Source organism: Pipistrellus hanaki (assembly GCF_964339955.1).
Source record: "Pipistrellus hanaki genome assembly, chromosome: 9".
Classification (NCBI taxonomy): domain Eukaryota; kingdom Metazoa; phylum Chordata; class Mammalia; order Chiroptera; family Vespertilionidae; genus Pipistrellus; species Pipistrellus hanaki.
This window is the reverse complement of record NC_140511.1, coordinates 67,243,350-67,258,665: the sequence shown is the minus strand read 5'-3', so window position 1 is coordinate 67,258,665 and position 15,316 is coordinate 67,243,350. Positions and strand designations below refer to the sequence as shown.

Sequence of the window (15,316 nt, the reverse complement as noted above, 5' to 3'; positions counted from 1 at the left end):
AAAAAATTAAACTTCCCCCTAATATTTTAGTTTTAAATTATTTAAACTCCAGATACCATGCTCTAAACCTACAAATACCTTCCTTATGCTTTAAACATAGTACGTTTGTTGACTGATGTTACTCCATAATGGTCTCATTTCCTCAGGGGATATTTTAAGAAGTCTTCATGTCATCCAGATCATAAAATGTTTATATAATCACAGGTAGTCATACCAAAATATAGTAATTTACTAGTAAAGGGCCTGAATTCATGCAGTTAACATTAATTTCCAAAATGTTCCATCCTGCTTTTTCTTTAGTAGCGTAACTTTTTTAAAGTTCTCAAGTTTATATAAAATGACAATTTCAATCCCCAAGATTAGAAAAACTCTCAAACAAAAGAAAATTCATGCAAAAATCTGTAGAATAATATGGTTATTAAAAAGTGGATTTCACAAGGAAACAAAAAAATTGTTAACAATGGGTGGTGATGATATTATATTAACTAAGTTTTTTGTGGTAATCATTTCACAATACATACACACATCAAATTAGTATTCCTAAAACTAATAAAATGTTATATGTCAATAATATCTTAGTTTTAAAGAGTGGATTCTTAACATTATGGATACCTACAGATTCTTAAAATAGCACTTAAAATATTATCATGTATTATACATAGCAAATGCCCAGTAAACATTTGTTAAATGAATGAATTCACTGAGTGGACCCTTAACTCTCTGTTGCAGTTGTATTTTCTTCTTAGTTTTCTCATGCTGGGGATAATTTCTTATGCATCAATCCCCCACAGCATTGTCAATGAATGACTTTGGACAAAAATATTTGATTAAGAAGTTAATTATTACAATTTTAAAATATCATGAAGAGGAAAAGGCTGATAATTTGGACTAAATTTAAATTAAGAACTTCTGTTCATAAAAAAAAAAAAAAAAAAAAAAAAAAAAAAAAAACACACACACACACACACACAAAAAAAAAAAAAAACACACAAAAAAAAAAAACACGCCAACATTAAGAGAATGAAAAAGCAAACCACAGAATTAGAGATGCTAATTCCAACACAAATAATAACTGGTTTATACTCAGAATATATAAAACATGTTTAAACTCAAAGTGATTGGATAGGGTTGGGATATTAACTATCACTTACTAGTACATGGCATTTGAGAAAGTATAGCTACATAAATTCTTCTGAATATTCAACCGAAGGACTTGTATACATGCATATAAGTACAACCAATGGACACAAAACTCTGGGGAGGGAGGGTATGTACGGGGGGGGGGGGCATTGGTATATGTACAAAAATAATAATTTAATAAAAAATATATATTATACAAAAAAAAAAAAGGTACCATGGAGGCACACCTTATCTCCAGGGCATTTCTCCAAAAAGCAGTAGCAGAGTCAATCACAAATTGATAAAGAATTTTACCATGATATCAACTGCTTGCAGAGTCTCATAGGAACAAACAGAGGTTAAGTGAATTCCCCAAATGTCACACAGGTAGTTGGTAGTCAAGCTGAAGAAAAGCTTATGGCCCGAGATTCCTCTGACTGAGCTGGCCTCTCCATTAGACCTCACTTCCTCTTAACCAGCAGCAGCCGTTATTCTTCTAACAAACAAACTACGATAAATAATGGCCAAATATTTTTCAAAAAGTCTGCATATAATGTTTAAAGAAAAATCACATAACAAAGATATCTATCTAGGGCAAGTTTTGAAACCTGTAATCCTTTATGCCTGAGGGATCCTTGGGAATGGACTTCAGAGACTTTGCCAAGGCCATGATACTATGTGCTAAATCCTGTACTAGTGTGTATGGAAATTCTGGAAAAGGGATTCACAGGTTTAAAAAGATTTCCAAAGAGGTTCAGATACCCCAAAAGAGTAAATTATTTTTAGACTAGTGATTCTTAAGACACAACATCAGCACTACCAAAGAGTTTCCTCTGAAGACTGGTTATTGACTGTTATTTGGAAATTGATGAGAAAAAAAGAAAATATTTTATTTTTATAATTTATTATGAATAAATTAGCAGCAAAAAAGACATAAATTTTTACTTTTTGCACAATTGATACAAAAATCCTATTTTAAGTCTGAAATGCACGATTGATTTTTTTTCTCAGGTTAATTGACAGAAAGTCCACTTATTTGTTTCTCACGTACAGTTCACACTTTTGGCTGAAGTAGTTCAAAATGTTCACATTTGCTCAAATTTTTAAAATACATAAATGTTCTTGAAAAATACATTCAAAACATGTAAGTTGGAATGAATGAAATTATTTTTGCTTTAGTCATATTAACTTGCTAACATAACTTTACATGAGTTTTTACAAACTGAAGATTGTTCACCTCAGATCCTCACAGACAGATTCTTTTCTTAGAACTGGTAAAGAAATTAGTTATTCAGATTTCTGATATGATTGTAAAATTTAAAATACCAATAAGTCAAAGATAATTATAATTACTTATTAATTATTTTTACATAATGTCTAAAACCTCTGTACACAAAGAATATATATTAAACAAATTTTGCAGAAAAAATAAAATGTTACATACTATATCATGGGGTTTTTGAGGGACTTTTTTAGAACATGATTTTTTTGTTTTTGTTTTTTTGTTTTTTGTTAATCCTGAGGACATTTCCCCATTGATTTTTAAAAGAGTGGAAGAGAGAGGGAAAGACAGAGAGAAACACATGGATTGGTTGCCTCCTGCATGAGCCCCAACCAGGGCCTGGGGCCGGGGAGAAGCCTGCGACAAGGTATGTGCTCTTGACCAGAATGGAACCCAGGACCCTTTGGTCCATAAGTCAATGCTCTATCCACTGAGCAAAACCAGCTAGGGCCTAAATCATGTTTTAAATTAGGCTAAAATTCATCCCACTACAAATTTCAAATGATTAAGTTTACAGTGTATGCTCAATCACAAACTTTGGTAAAGGACTAGAACAGCACAGATAACTGTCATTTAAAGACACTTTAAAATGTCACCTTACATGGAAGATTCAATCTCTTCTCTTTTTGTACTATACCAAGCTAATACACTAATTTTACATACAATAAGTTTTACTGCTTTTTATCAACCTAACTTCTAAACAGTAAGCATATTAAATGTAAATGCAAATAAGTGCTCAGAAGAAAAAGCAGAATCCTGCCTAATGGGATTTAGTCTTTTAGGCCCCAATATCATAATGATTCCTCTTGCCCCCATCCCTCTTAATCTTACTTTCTCATGGACATCCTTCTCATACTCTCCCCTTAATCTTAAGCATCAATTTTCCCCCTCATTATTGGGTCATTGTGTTTCTTCTATCTTTAATTTTTTTTTTTTTTAATGTAAAAAGCCTTCCTTTACTCCATCTCTAGTTATTGTCCCATGTCTATACTCCCATTTATAGCAAAAACTCCCTGAAGTGTTAACCATACTCACTGTTGTCTCCTAGTTCTCTGTTGAACCCACTCAGGCCTTTTGCCTTCTTCCATTCTTGTTAAGATCACCAATGACCTCTCAGGTGCTAAATACAATAGTCAAGTCTCAGCTCTCACCTCTGGTTCAATAAGTATTATTTGACCCCGTAGATAATTCCTTCCTTTTTGAAACCATTTCTTCTCTTGATTCCCAGATGACCACTCATTCTTGATTTTCCTCCTAATCTCTCTGACCAGTCTTCTAGGTTTCTTTTGCTGGTCCCTTCTCATCTCTTAAAACTTCAAAATGTTGGACTGCCCCAGGGCTCAGTTCTTGAAACTCTTCTCATTAGGTAATCTCACTCAGTCTTATGTCTATAAAAGGATGTGTGAACTGGTGACAGACAAATTTTTATCTCCAGCCCAGACCTTTTCCTTGAATTCCAAACTCATGTTCTCAAATGCCCATTGAACACTTGCCAAAACTAAACTCTTGCCTACTGATCCCCCAACCTCCTCCTCAGAATTATCCTCATCACAATAAATGACAACTTTATCCCTTCGGGCCAAAACTTTAAATTTATTATTGACTTCCCCCTTCCCCACATCCTACATCTAATTCAAGAGCTAACCATCTTGTCTCTACCTTCAAAATATATAGACTTTGACCACCACTACCACCTCCTTGGTCCAAGACACCATCATCTTTCACCTAGATTATTCAATTGCCTCCTAAATGGCCTCCCCTCTTCCATCTTTGTCCCACTATAACCTATTGTCTCAGAACTCAGAATAACCTTTTCAAAATCCACGACAGATTTAGTTACTCATTGGATCAGAATCCTCCAGTGCCTTACCATCGTACTCAGAAAATGCTGAAGTCCTTTACAATGGCCCACAAAGCTTTAAGCGATTTGGAACTCTGCCACTCTCAGACCTCATCTCCTTCCCTCCTTCCATTGCTCAATCAGCTGCAGCCACACTGGCCTCTTTTCTGTACTTCAAAAACTCTAAATGAGTTTCCATCTCAGGGGTTTTCCACTTGTTTTTCTCTCTGGCTGAAACACTCTCTTCCACCAAATACCTTCATGGCCACTCTCTCAAAATGTTAAGAAAATCTACAGCAGTTGCAAGATTAGAAAACTAAAATAAAGACTAATACTGTCATCAGAATTGTTTCCCTCCCCAAACTCAAACTTTGAGGATAATCTTTCCTATACCAAGAATACCCTTGTACTTCCTCTAAGCCTAGCCAATCTCACCTAGCCATCTGGGTGAGATAAACACTCTGACTAATGGAGATCTTCCCTAACCATCCCACCTCACAGTTCTTTTTCTTTGAATTCTTGAAATATTTCTCATCTTTCTCATTCATCGTAGAATTTAATCATATACTGTCTCACATCTCACATTGTAACTTATATGCTTATCACCTTAACTGAACTACATACACAGAGTAGAACTAATGCTTTGTACAAGTAGTTCTCAAACCTAGATCAGGACAAATCTGAAACTTAAAAAAATAGATTCACCAGGCCCTACCCTTAAGATTCTGAATTTTATTATGTCTGATTTGAAGCCCAGATATCTGTGTGTGTTTTTTAAGTTCAACCAGAAGATTCAAATAGGTAGCCAGGATGAGGAACTACAGCCTTACAATCTTCTATTTCCTTTAGTACCTAGGAAAGAAGGCTCTCAAATAGCCTAAAGCTAGGAAGGACACCCAGCGTACCAGAACCATATCATCATTTCACAGGGGAAGAACTGCCCTAGAAGTCTAGATGACTAGCCAAAAGCTACAAAGATAACAAGAGGCAAAGCCCAGCCTAAAACCCAGATTTACTGCTCTCAATCTAGAAGTCTTTCCACTAGTCTGTGAATAAATAAAAGAAAGTAATAAAAATCCACAATTCACAGATAAGTGTAATAAACAGTGATTATCTAATACTTGACCAATGATTGCATTTTCCAAACTCTAAGACAGTGCACATTATTAGCTTCTAACATGCTTGAAAAATGTGAGCAACATTAACTGACAAAAGACTTAAGAGGCCAGAGAGTAATTGTAGAAAGGCTTACAAATAAAAAAATTGTTTTACTAAGTCCTTTTACAATATGGACAAAAACTTGTAAAATCATTTATATTTGTAAGTGAGGAATATTAGGAAGAAAAAACAAAAAGAATAAATTTTGCTTTCATCATGCTATCAAGTACAAAAATCCTATTCATAAACATCCATAGCTCACAAAACAATAAGTGTTTTCTGAGTCTAATCATAACGTGAACTTAATTACAGGTCAGACTTAGTAAACCACCCCATATCCCAAGACAACTCAGACTCTTATCTTAATAATAAGTTAACCTCAGGACCAAAACTCTTGTCATTAACAACAAAAAAACAATAACTTGGGAATCTGTACGGCATTATAGGAGTTTGGGTCTATCTTGGTGTACAGGGATTTAAGCAAGTGCCTCTGATTAACACTAATGAGTTTTGGGTGTAAAGCATAAACACCAAGGAGGAGGATCAATGCTCAGCACTGCATCTATGGAAGCCCTTTCTATGGCACTAACTGCAACTACTGGGAGTTGTTCTCTCACAAATGGGATAATAGACCCAAATTCCTATGTCTCTAAAGCACACAGATAATTCAAACAAAAGTCACTAAGGAAGGTCACTGGTAAACACCTGATTTTGAAAATACAAGAAAAAGCTAAACTAAAGAAATGATTAACACTTTAAGACAATTTTATAAAATATCACTAATATGCACAGAAGAAACTAGTGAACTGCTGGAGATAAAAAAAAAAAAAAAAAAAAAAAAAAAAAAAAAACAAACAAAAAAAAAAAAACCTCTCACAACAAAATTAAAACACCACATTTTAAAAATCAGAGCACAGTAAACCCACAGTAGCCAGAACCTTGTCCAAAGGAATACACACACACACACACACACACACACACACACACACAAATAACAAAACAAAACCTCCTCCCCTGGTGGAGCCCTAAGTACACTACAATCCTTGCTTTTAAAACACAGAAAAAACTCCTGCTGCACTGAGAGCCAGGAATAATCACAGAGTGCTTCCAGACAAACGGATAATGATCACAAGCTGCCAAGGACGACCAAAACTAACTAAATAAAAATTATAGCACCTTATTGTGTTCCATACTGCCTCCCTTCTCAATATAGCACTGCTGTACTCACCAGGCTGGAAAATGAGCAGGTGCCTTTCAGGCTATAGAAAAATTAGTGTCTCTCTCTCTCTCTCTCTCTCTCTCTCTCTCTCTCTCACACACACACACACACACACACACACACACACACACACACACCCCAATCACAAACACAAAGGGAATGATATTCTTTCACTTGAAGGGGCTTACAAAATGCGAGGCTTTGCGGTAGGCCTAGAAAACTAAGAGTAGGCCTTGCCGAAGAAGTGAGGAAAAAGCCAAGGTTTAGCCCAAATCCACAAAGACTAAAGGGATTGTTTTTATTTCAATTAAAAGGCTTTGGAAACAATCCATTGTTTAAAATAAATAAAACTTAAGATTTTCCCCATTTCTATCACCAAAAGAAAATTAGGATCTTTTCTCTCTTAGCACACAGATTCAGCTCCACAATACAAATAAGAAAGAAGCTGAGAAGGCCTGAAAACTAAAAATGGTTCCTTAACATTCACATTAAAAAAAAAAAAAATCTATGTAGTTCAACATATTGATTCTTTATCACCACTGCTATCGTTAATAAACATTTAGCTTTTTATCTGTAGTTTTAAATATCAATGAGAAATTGAAACAGCTGCAATATGCTGGGGATTTTTAACTTTTGAAACAAAAACCACAAAGAAACAGGAGTCTGAAGCATGCAGCCTCCATCAGGCTGGTAAGTATGCAGTCCTAAAACTTGGAAGTGAAAGCAATACAGACCAAAAAGAGAAGTTTGCTTGATATTAATGCTAGCCTTTAAAACCAAAAATATGTTCTGTTACAGAAGACTGAAATCAGGGCTTCCATTAACCTTGTTTAAAAAAAAATCCCTTGAGCATGGATTTTTTTTCCCTAAGTCTCTTCATCAGAGCAGCATGGGGTCCCATTAGGCACCCTATTTTACTTCCACCTTATAAATAACGTTAGCTGTTCGCTATTTCCATGGAAACGAAGTACAGAGGAACCCACTTAAATGAATACCGGTTAAAGGAATAAGTTTTATTTTAGAAAGGTCTGGCTACTTTACATGCACTCTACTGGGGAATACTACAAAGTTTTCTTAAGTATAATTTTTAAAATATTTTTAGTGTAGAGGGAGCTTATTAAGGGTCCTAATAAATAAGAACACTCCTTGCAGTAAACTAAACATGCCAAAGAGCATCATAATGTTAAAGATACCTTTTCAGGGCACTACACGGGGATTTAGATGCACAGCTCTCAAAGACTGTGCTTCCCCATGCACTCGGGTAGAATAATTACCCCAATGGGTTTAATTTAAACTAATAAAAGCAAGGAAATTCAGAACTAAGGCTACCATCGCCTTGTAGCGACTAGTAAGGAACAGACCCCACAACTGCAGGCACACAGACAACCTAACACTCTTCCAAAGAGGAGCAAACAGGACAGCAAATAATGTGCGTTCCTAGTCACGGTTACTAGGTCAGGTCCAGGGATAGCAGGTAGTCAACGCTCCCTCCTTAACAAACTATTCATGAGTTGTAACATGTATTCTTTTATCATTAATACATACGCTGAGATAGAACATGGAGAAGGAGAGAGTGCAGAAAGAGACTTAGTAATTTCCAACTTCAAGTTGACTCAAATATTACCCTACATACTCCAGAAATGACCATTATTGGTGGCCCATAAAAAAGTTACAGAAAGGCAAGTGTATATAAAATAAAATGTGATTTGTAAGAGGTAAGAAAACAAAAATATTTACAGCAGATGTGGTTCTCCATTGAGTTAGTGGTGGCTCAGACATCTTTAATAAGTTAAAAAACAAATTAATTCAATATTATCCTAAAGGGGGACTAACAAACCAACCTGACTATTGCCCCAAGTAACTGCTGGCCATAGTTCTCATTGTAAGAGCTTCCTTACAATCTTTTAAATTTCTCCACACCAGGGTACATGGAGCAGATTTGTTTGGGGGTCTCCAATTATGGGGACTAACAGGGTCCAATTTGGCACATTTAGCCTTTGGTAATGCTGTGACAAAATCTTTGTTTTCATCCTCTCACCAAAAGGTGACTAACAGTTTTAAATTTACAATGTATGAAAAGAGTTAACATTCTCACACAAACTTTGAGTACACCAATGTATTTATTTCTATTGCATATTTTAAAAATAAAGTTATGTAACTTGTATATTTTACACACTGTAAGATTGGCAGAATGCTAATTGCTGGACTTGGGTAGCAGACAGGTGGGGTCTGTTAGTATTATTTACTCTACTTCTGTGTATGTTTTTACATTTCCATAAAAATAAATTTTAAGCCCTCACTGGTTTGGCTTAGTGGATAGAGCACTGGCCTGCGGACTGAAGGGTCCCAGGATTCCGGTCAAGGGGCAAGGGTTAATCTCCAGTAGGGGGTGTGCAGGAGGCAACTAATCAATGATTCTCTCTCATCATTGATATTTCTCTCCCTCTCCCTTCCTCTCTGAAACGAATAAAAACGTATTTTAAAATAACATTTTTAAAATCCTACAGAATGAAGTTAAGGCTTTTGTCTCTATGTATAGAATTAAATAATGAATGAAATGCCTGGTATAGATCTTTAGAAGCTACTAAATTTAAATCCAATATAGCCATTAACTTAACATGTAACCACAGCTAATTTCAAAGTTTTACTTTTCTTACCAAAACAATTCAGTTAACAATTCAAAACCACTAGGAGAAATCTGTAAAGGGTCTGCCATTTTGCAACTATTAACTAATGAATGTAAACAATCAACACATAATAACTAGGCATCATAGTCATATTTTGTATTTTACAAACTAAAAGAAATTATATTAGCCCTCTCAGTTACTAAGTCAAAATAATTTCAGAAACACCAACATTTCCAATTTCTTTTCCGATAGATCCACAGGACTACAGAGGGCAATCAAATACATTAATGCTTCCTATTTCCCTTATCTTAGGTCAGTAACAAGGCTGCCTCTTCCCACACTATGCCCCTACCAGACATACAGCAACTTCTGAGGTAAAAAGGTCTTTTTCTATTCTCTCACTTACTCCAGCCATACAATTTTTAAAAATACATATATTTTATTGATTTTTTACAGAGAAGAAGAGAGAGGGATAGAGAGTTAGAAACATCGATGAGAGAGAATCATCAACCAGCTGCCTCTTGCATACCCCCTACTGGGCATGGGCCAGCAACCAAGGTACATGCCCTTGACCGGAATCGAACCCGGGACCTTTCAGGTCGCAGGCTGACGCTCTATCCACTGAGCCAAACCAGTTTCGGCCAGCCATACAATTTTTCACACTCAGTTACCTCACAAGTGATTTTAAGCTATCCATTATCCAATTCCTGGCTGAGGGTCCAAAATAAGGAGGTACACAAACTATTAAAATCTTAAGGTAACAGCTCTCTGTTTAAAAACTAATAATTGTGGTGTTTTGTGTTATTTTTAAGAGAGATAGAATAGGGTGGTGGTGGCTTTGGAGGAAGTGAAGAACAGCAGCACACTGGGGATGGAGTAGGCAGAGAAGAGACAGCCAGAAGATAACAAGGAAGAGAGAAAGAGAAAGGCAACAGAGGAGTGTGCACATGGATGGTAGCATTTCTCTATAAAGCAGCTCAAGAACCGCCAAACAGGACAGTTCCTGCACAAGTAAGTGTCCCAGGAGCACAGCCCTGCATTAGGCAGCCCCACCTTTTACAAATTAGGCAGGGGCAAACTGATTTTCAAAATAGTATAATTATTTAAATCAATCCCAAAGACCCCACAGAGGCTATTTCTAACTCCTGTACTTATTAAAATGAAATAACTTCTAAACTTTTTACAATTCCATTTACCCAAGGGAAGCAATTTTTACAGGCTCTGCATACAGGCTGAAGTAAAGAAAACATAATACTGTACATATACTATGCTAATTCTAAAGCTGCAAAGCTTTACTTACTGACCAGCCTAGCTATTGTAAAGTAACATTACAATTTTTAACCGAAAGAAAACTATACAGCCTGCTATAAAATTGCTTAACTTTAAAAATATAGGTTGAACAAACCTGTTGGAATTTCTGCTCACAGACAGCAACAATGTTTTAGGAACACAGATAAAACAAAATATAGTAAATACTTCTATCCACTTACAAGACCTTTATCAAATGGTGCAGTTGGGTAAATGAGAACACAAAGTTAAGAGAAGTTATTACAATATACCCTTGAACAACATGGATTTGAACTGTGCAGGTCCACTTATCCAGGGAAGAAAAAAATCCGCACATTGGTAGACCGTGCAATTCCAACCATGATGCTCAAGGGTTAGCTGTGTTCTACTTTAACTCAAATGCTCACAGTGATAATATATAGCACATTCAGGATGCTTTGAGATGCTATTACAAATACATTTGTTGAATAATAAAAATAAAAAAAACACCACCAAAAAACTATACAAAAATCAAAAAAGTTTCAGATCCAAATTAGTAATGAAAAAATAAAAGTAATTTTGCTTCACACTTAATGATCATCCCCTTGCCTCAATTACTGGTTTTACTTACCAGATAGATAGATACACATACACAGTCATATACATATAAACATACTAATGCATATATTAAAAACACAACTTTCTTAGCAAAAAAAAACACAACAACCAACAAACCTAATCTTAATGCTAAGATCACTGTAAGGCAGTGACTTAAAGGGTGGTTTTTATCACAATCAACTTGTTCTCGGGCCCAGTTTCTAGACTCAATGTAGGTAACACATGACAATTAAATATAAAAAGAAAATAACAATTGCCATAAAAAAAGGCCAGGCACCAGATGAAAGGAAATGTCACAAAGTCAAAATACCCCAAATCAAAAGGCAAATAAAACTATATCCATCATTACCAGAAAGCATTTTTGTGCCACTTTTGTATGTCTGGGGTTCTATAATTGTTTCCATTAGTTACTAATCCAAGCATGTGCTCCCATTGGTTAGCTACACACACTAACAATTTTTCCTGATCAGTAGACCTAATGCACTGACTAATTAATTAGTATTTTGGATTTCTGAGTTACAATGACTAGTCTACTACTTACTACCTTGACGCTAAGTGACCTACTGTAAGCTGCAACAATCTTTTGGTATAGAAAAAGCTTGTATCACTAGGGTTTTAATAAATATGAAGTGCCCTAAAATACTTTTTAAAGTCTCTATTAAATCTAACATATTCCCTTTTTTTTTTCCTTCTATTTCTCTTGGAGGTATTCACAAACAAAGATTCATTAGATACACTTTCCCATCCACACATTTTCTCACTATGACATTTCAGAAAAATATTCTCCTTTCCAGCTAAGCTGTTCCCATATTTACTGTTTTCCCATAAACTTTTAGTGGGACTGTAACACTAATAATGATAACAGCAGTTATCGCTTATCAAATGTCTCAAGATTTCCCCATTTTATCTTCACATCAAACCAAGGAGGTTGACATCATCCCCATATCACAGAAAGTGAGCAGCACAGTGCTTGGTACACTACATGTATGGGAGCAATCTCTTTTGAAGGGACCTTAAATAATCAGTCCAAGGTCACACCCTCAACTTAAGTGGTCATACTGATATTCCAATCCAGAGGTCAGGCCCCAAAGCTAAAGCTTTTGCCCTACTATCCAACGTTAGTCTCGAGCCTTGAGAAGAGAACTAAAGGTAAGTAATAATACCGAAAAACAGCTACCATTTATTTGGCACTTAATAGGTGTTGGGCACTTCCGATTGTTAACACATTAACTCATTTATTCCTCATAACAACTTCAGCAGGGTACTATTACTTATTCATATTCTACAGATGAAGAAACGGAGGCAGAGGCACAGAGGGTGAGGTGATTTAGCCATAATCACAAGAGCTAATACAGGGCATGCCAGCATCTGAGCCAATGCAGACTGGCTCCAGCTCCAGCTCCAGCTCCAGCTCGGATGTTCTCAACCACTGCCATGCTAAAACCTTCCCTGCACTTGAATTGCAAGAAATCAGAACTTTAAACCTTTTAACAATATTACTAAATTATAAGCTTTTGTACTTTGACTGAGAGAAAACCGGAACGCTTTCCAAAGCATGCGCACCAGACTTATTTACAGGATATGCCCCCGGTGATTAGATCACTACTAGTGCCCTGTTCAGGAAGTCGCACACTATAAATCTGGTTAAGAGCCCCCAGCCCATCTCTCTCTACTCCCAGACCCATACCAACCATGCAATGAGAGACATGGGCAATTCGGTGATGTAGCAATATAGCACAATCTGCTATAAAATAAATGTCACTCTGGAAGTGTATATAGTACCCTTTCTCTCCTTTCCAACACCATAAAAAATGCCACAAAAGGAATGAATGAATCAAAGCTACTTAAAAATCATAACAAATGTCCAATGATAACTACAAATTTAAATGAGAAAAAAAATGCAAAATTCTCATAGTTTTGCAACTTGTCCAAATTCTACATTCAAAACCCACTAGGCCTCTTTGAAAGGCTCAATTCCTAGACTAGCTCATTATCATAAATGTCCCTTGAAGGGTGCGGAGAAAAGCCCAATTTTGCCTCCAATTCTACATATCTTGATATGCATATTTATCACAAGAATCATTACTCTTACATTACTAAGTTATTGGGCTTTCTACCCTAATGTCTATAAATATGACAGTGTATTTAATTACATAAACAAAATATTATGCATGGACTCAATATTTGTATATTAATATGTAACACACATAGAAAACAAACATCCAGGACAGGACCGGACCCAGAGGTACAGAGAACCTGACACAATGAGAACAGGAACTAGTGCGGCTCCCTCCATTGACATCGTAAAGTTGCCACATTTTCTGGGCTCTCTTTTGAATTAATGTGGCATCTGTTCCAAGTACAGCATGCTAACATTTTACTAAAAGATATTCTCATTCTACATTTGTATCTGGTTTGCTTATTATTTGAACTACTGTTTTATTTCAGTGGTCATTTCTTTACACCAACTTGTCAATTGGCTTCCCTAATCTATCTCCCCCCCTGAGCACAAAAAGGGTGGGGAGAAACCATCAGCTTAAAACCCTCTAACGGCAATAATTACAATACGCTTTGCATATAGATGAAATAAAGAAAATAAGCAGCACAGAGATTTTTGTAGGCTTTTTAGTATTGGGTCCTGATAAGTTAGCAGCATCTGTTCCTTTCAGAAAAAGAATTCTTTGCTCTGAGGACTGAAGGGCTGGGGGGAGGGGAAAGGAAGAAAAGTAAACAGATACGAAATAGGATAATTCAAGTTAAAAGTTTGGCCACCATGAAATGATGATTTCAGTAATTTTCACATATCCAACTCTGTCGAGCGGTAACTGCTTTTTAAGGCACCCTCAAAAAACGCTGCAGCAAAAAGCCAAATACAATCAGTTGTATTTAACATGCATGCTGCATACTCCACTATGTTACGTCACATCGGGCACAGAGAAGACGCTTACCAAGCTATCCTGCGTTCTATAAACTGCCTAACAACAACAGAACAGGCACTCCATAGTGGGAGTGGGAGCTGTCAGTGTAGGCAGCCTTTTCCCCTTGGTCAACTCTGAAGGAAACAAATAAGGCTTATATTTCTGTCTTTTAAGCTCACCTCTCTCAAGGCCTGTACTCTCAATCTTCCAGCCTTTCTCAGAAAGGAAGGCTATTTCTTTAAAATTAAAAAGCTGCAAAAGAACACTCCAACTTAAAAGCCCCACACCTTATACCGACTGTCCTCCAGATGTCCCTTTTGGCTTCCTCCTCTGTAGGAGAATGGCCTATCCAGAGCACTGGTCTCTAAGTGGGTGCATCCACCCTGGGGGAGGAAGGCAGCCGTGGGAAAAAATTATTACAACTTATATTTTTAAATCTCATCCTTTTTGAAAGTTCACATTTTCTGTGCATTTTATAACATTCGTAAAGTACTGGGTTCAGGAAATTATATATAAATACGCATTCACTGGTGGCCATAATTTTTTTAAAGTTTGGAGACTACAAAATTAAGAAGGCCGAAATTAAAATAAGAGTCAGGAAAATTAGGCTCTGACACTAATTTACTCTAATTCTTGTCTCTGCCTCAGTTTTGCCATCCATGATATGAATTGTTTGAGCCCTTTATACATACTTATAAGACTATTACAAGAAATAATAAAATACTGTAGGGCATGGTCTGAGCCACACAAAATGACAAATACATATGAATGCTACCAATGAGAAATACTCCTAATTTGGCTTGTTAAAACTTTGACTATACTATAGTTTAAATAAACTGCTATGCCCTAACAGACTCCATTCTTAGAATTTAAAGGCCAGGCTTTAGCACTTAACTGAATTTAGGTCTAAAGAAGCATAAAGCACCTTAGATACAAAGAGTGCATTTCTAGTATTAGAAAGACATTAAACACACACACACACACACCAAAAATCTTATATAATAAAAATTATTATCTATGAAATAAATTTAATTTAAAAATTATAAAGGTGAATTATAACGAATAACCTTACTAACAAGTTAAAACTCTCAAAGCCAGAATAAGGATATTATATTTAATGTAGTTAAATAAGGCCTTGAGTGTGTCTTTTGTATACTAGTATAATGCCAGGGGGGAAAAAGCAAATCACTGGCACTTGATAAATTATTGGCACGTCCAATAATTTACCTTGTTTTTGTGTGTGTATGTGTGTGTTTTTAACTGCTTTTT

General features: G+C 35.9%; 1 protein-coding gene across 23 annotated transcripts in view; it reads right to left on the bottom strand.

The window, feature by feature from the left end:
• The window catches only part of PHF21A (PHD finger protein 21A), a 161,001-nt gene that overhangs the window by 132,222 nt on the left and 13,463 nt on the right, over window positions 1-15,316 (bottom strand). For 2 of the 23 annotated variants that reach the window (XM_084895319.1, XM_084895303.1), the window contains exon 1: window positions 3,553-4,625. The exons of the other annotated variants lie outside the window; for them this stretch is intronic. The gene's annotated coding sequence lies outside the window, so the exon portion shown is untranslated. Of the gene's footprint in view, window positions 1-3,552; window positions 4,626-15,316 lie in introns of those variants that run through there. 23 annotated transcript variants of the gene reach the window in all.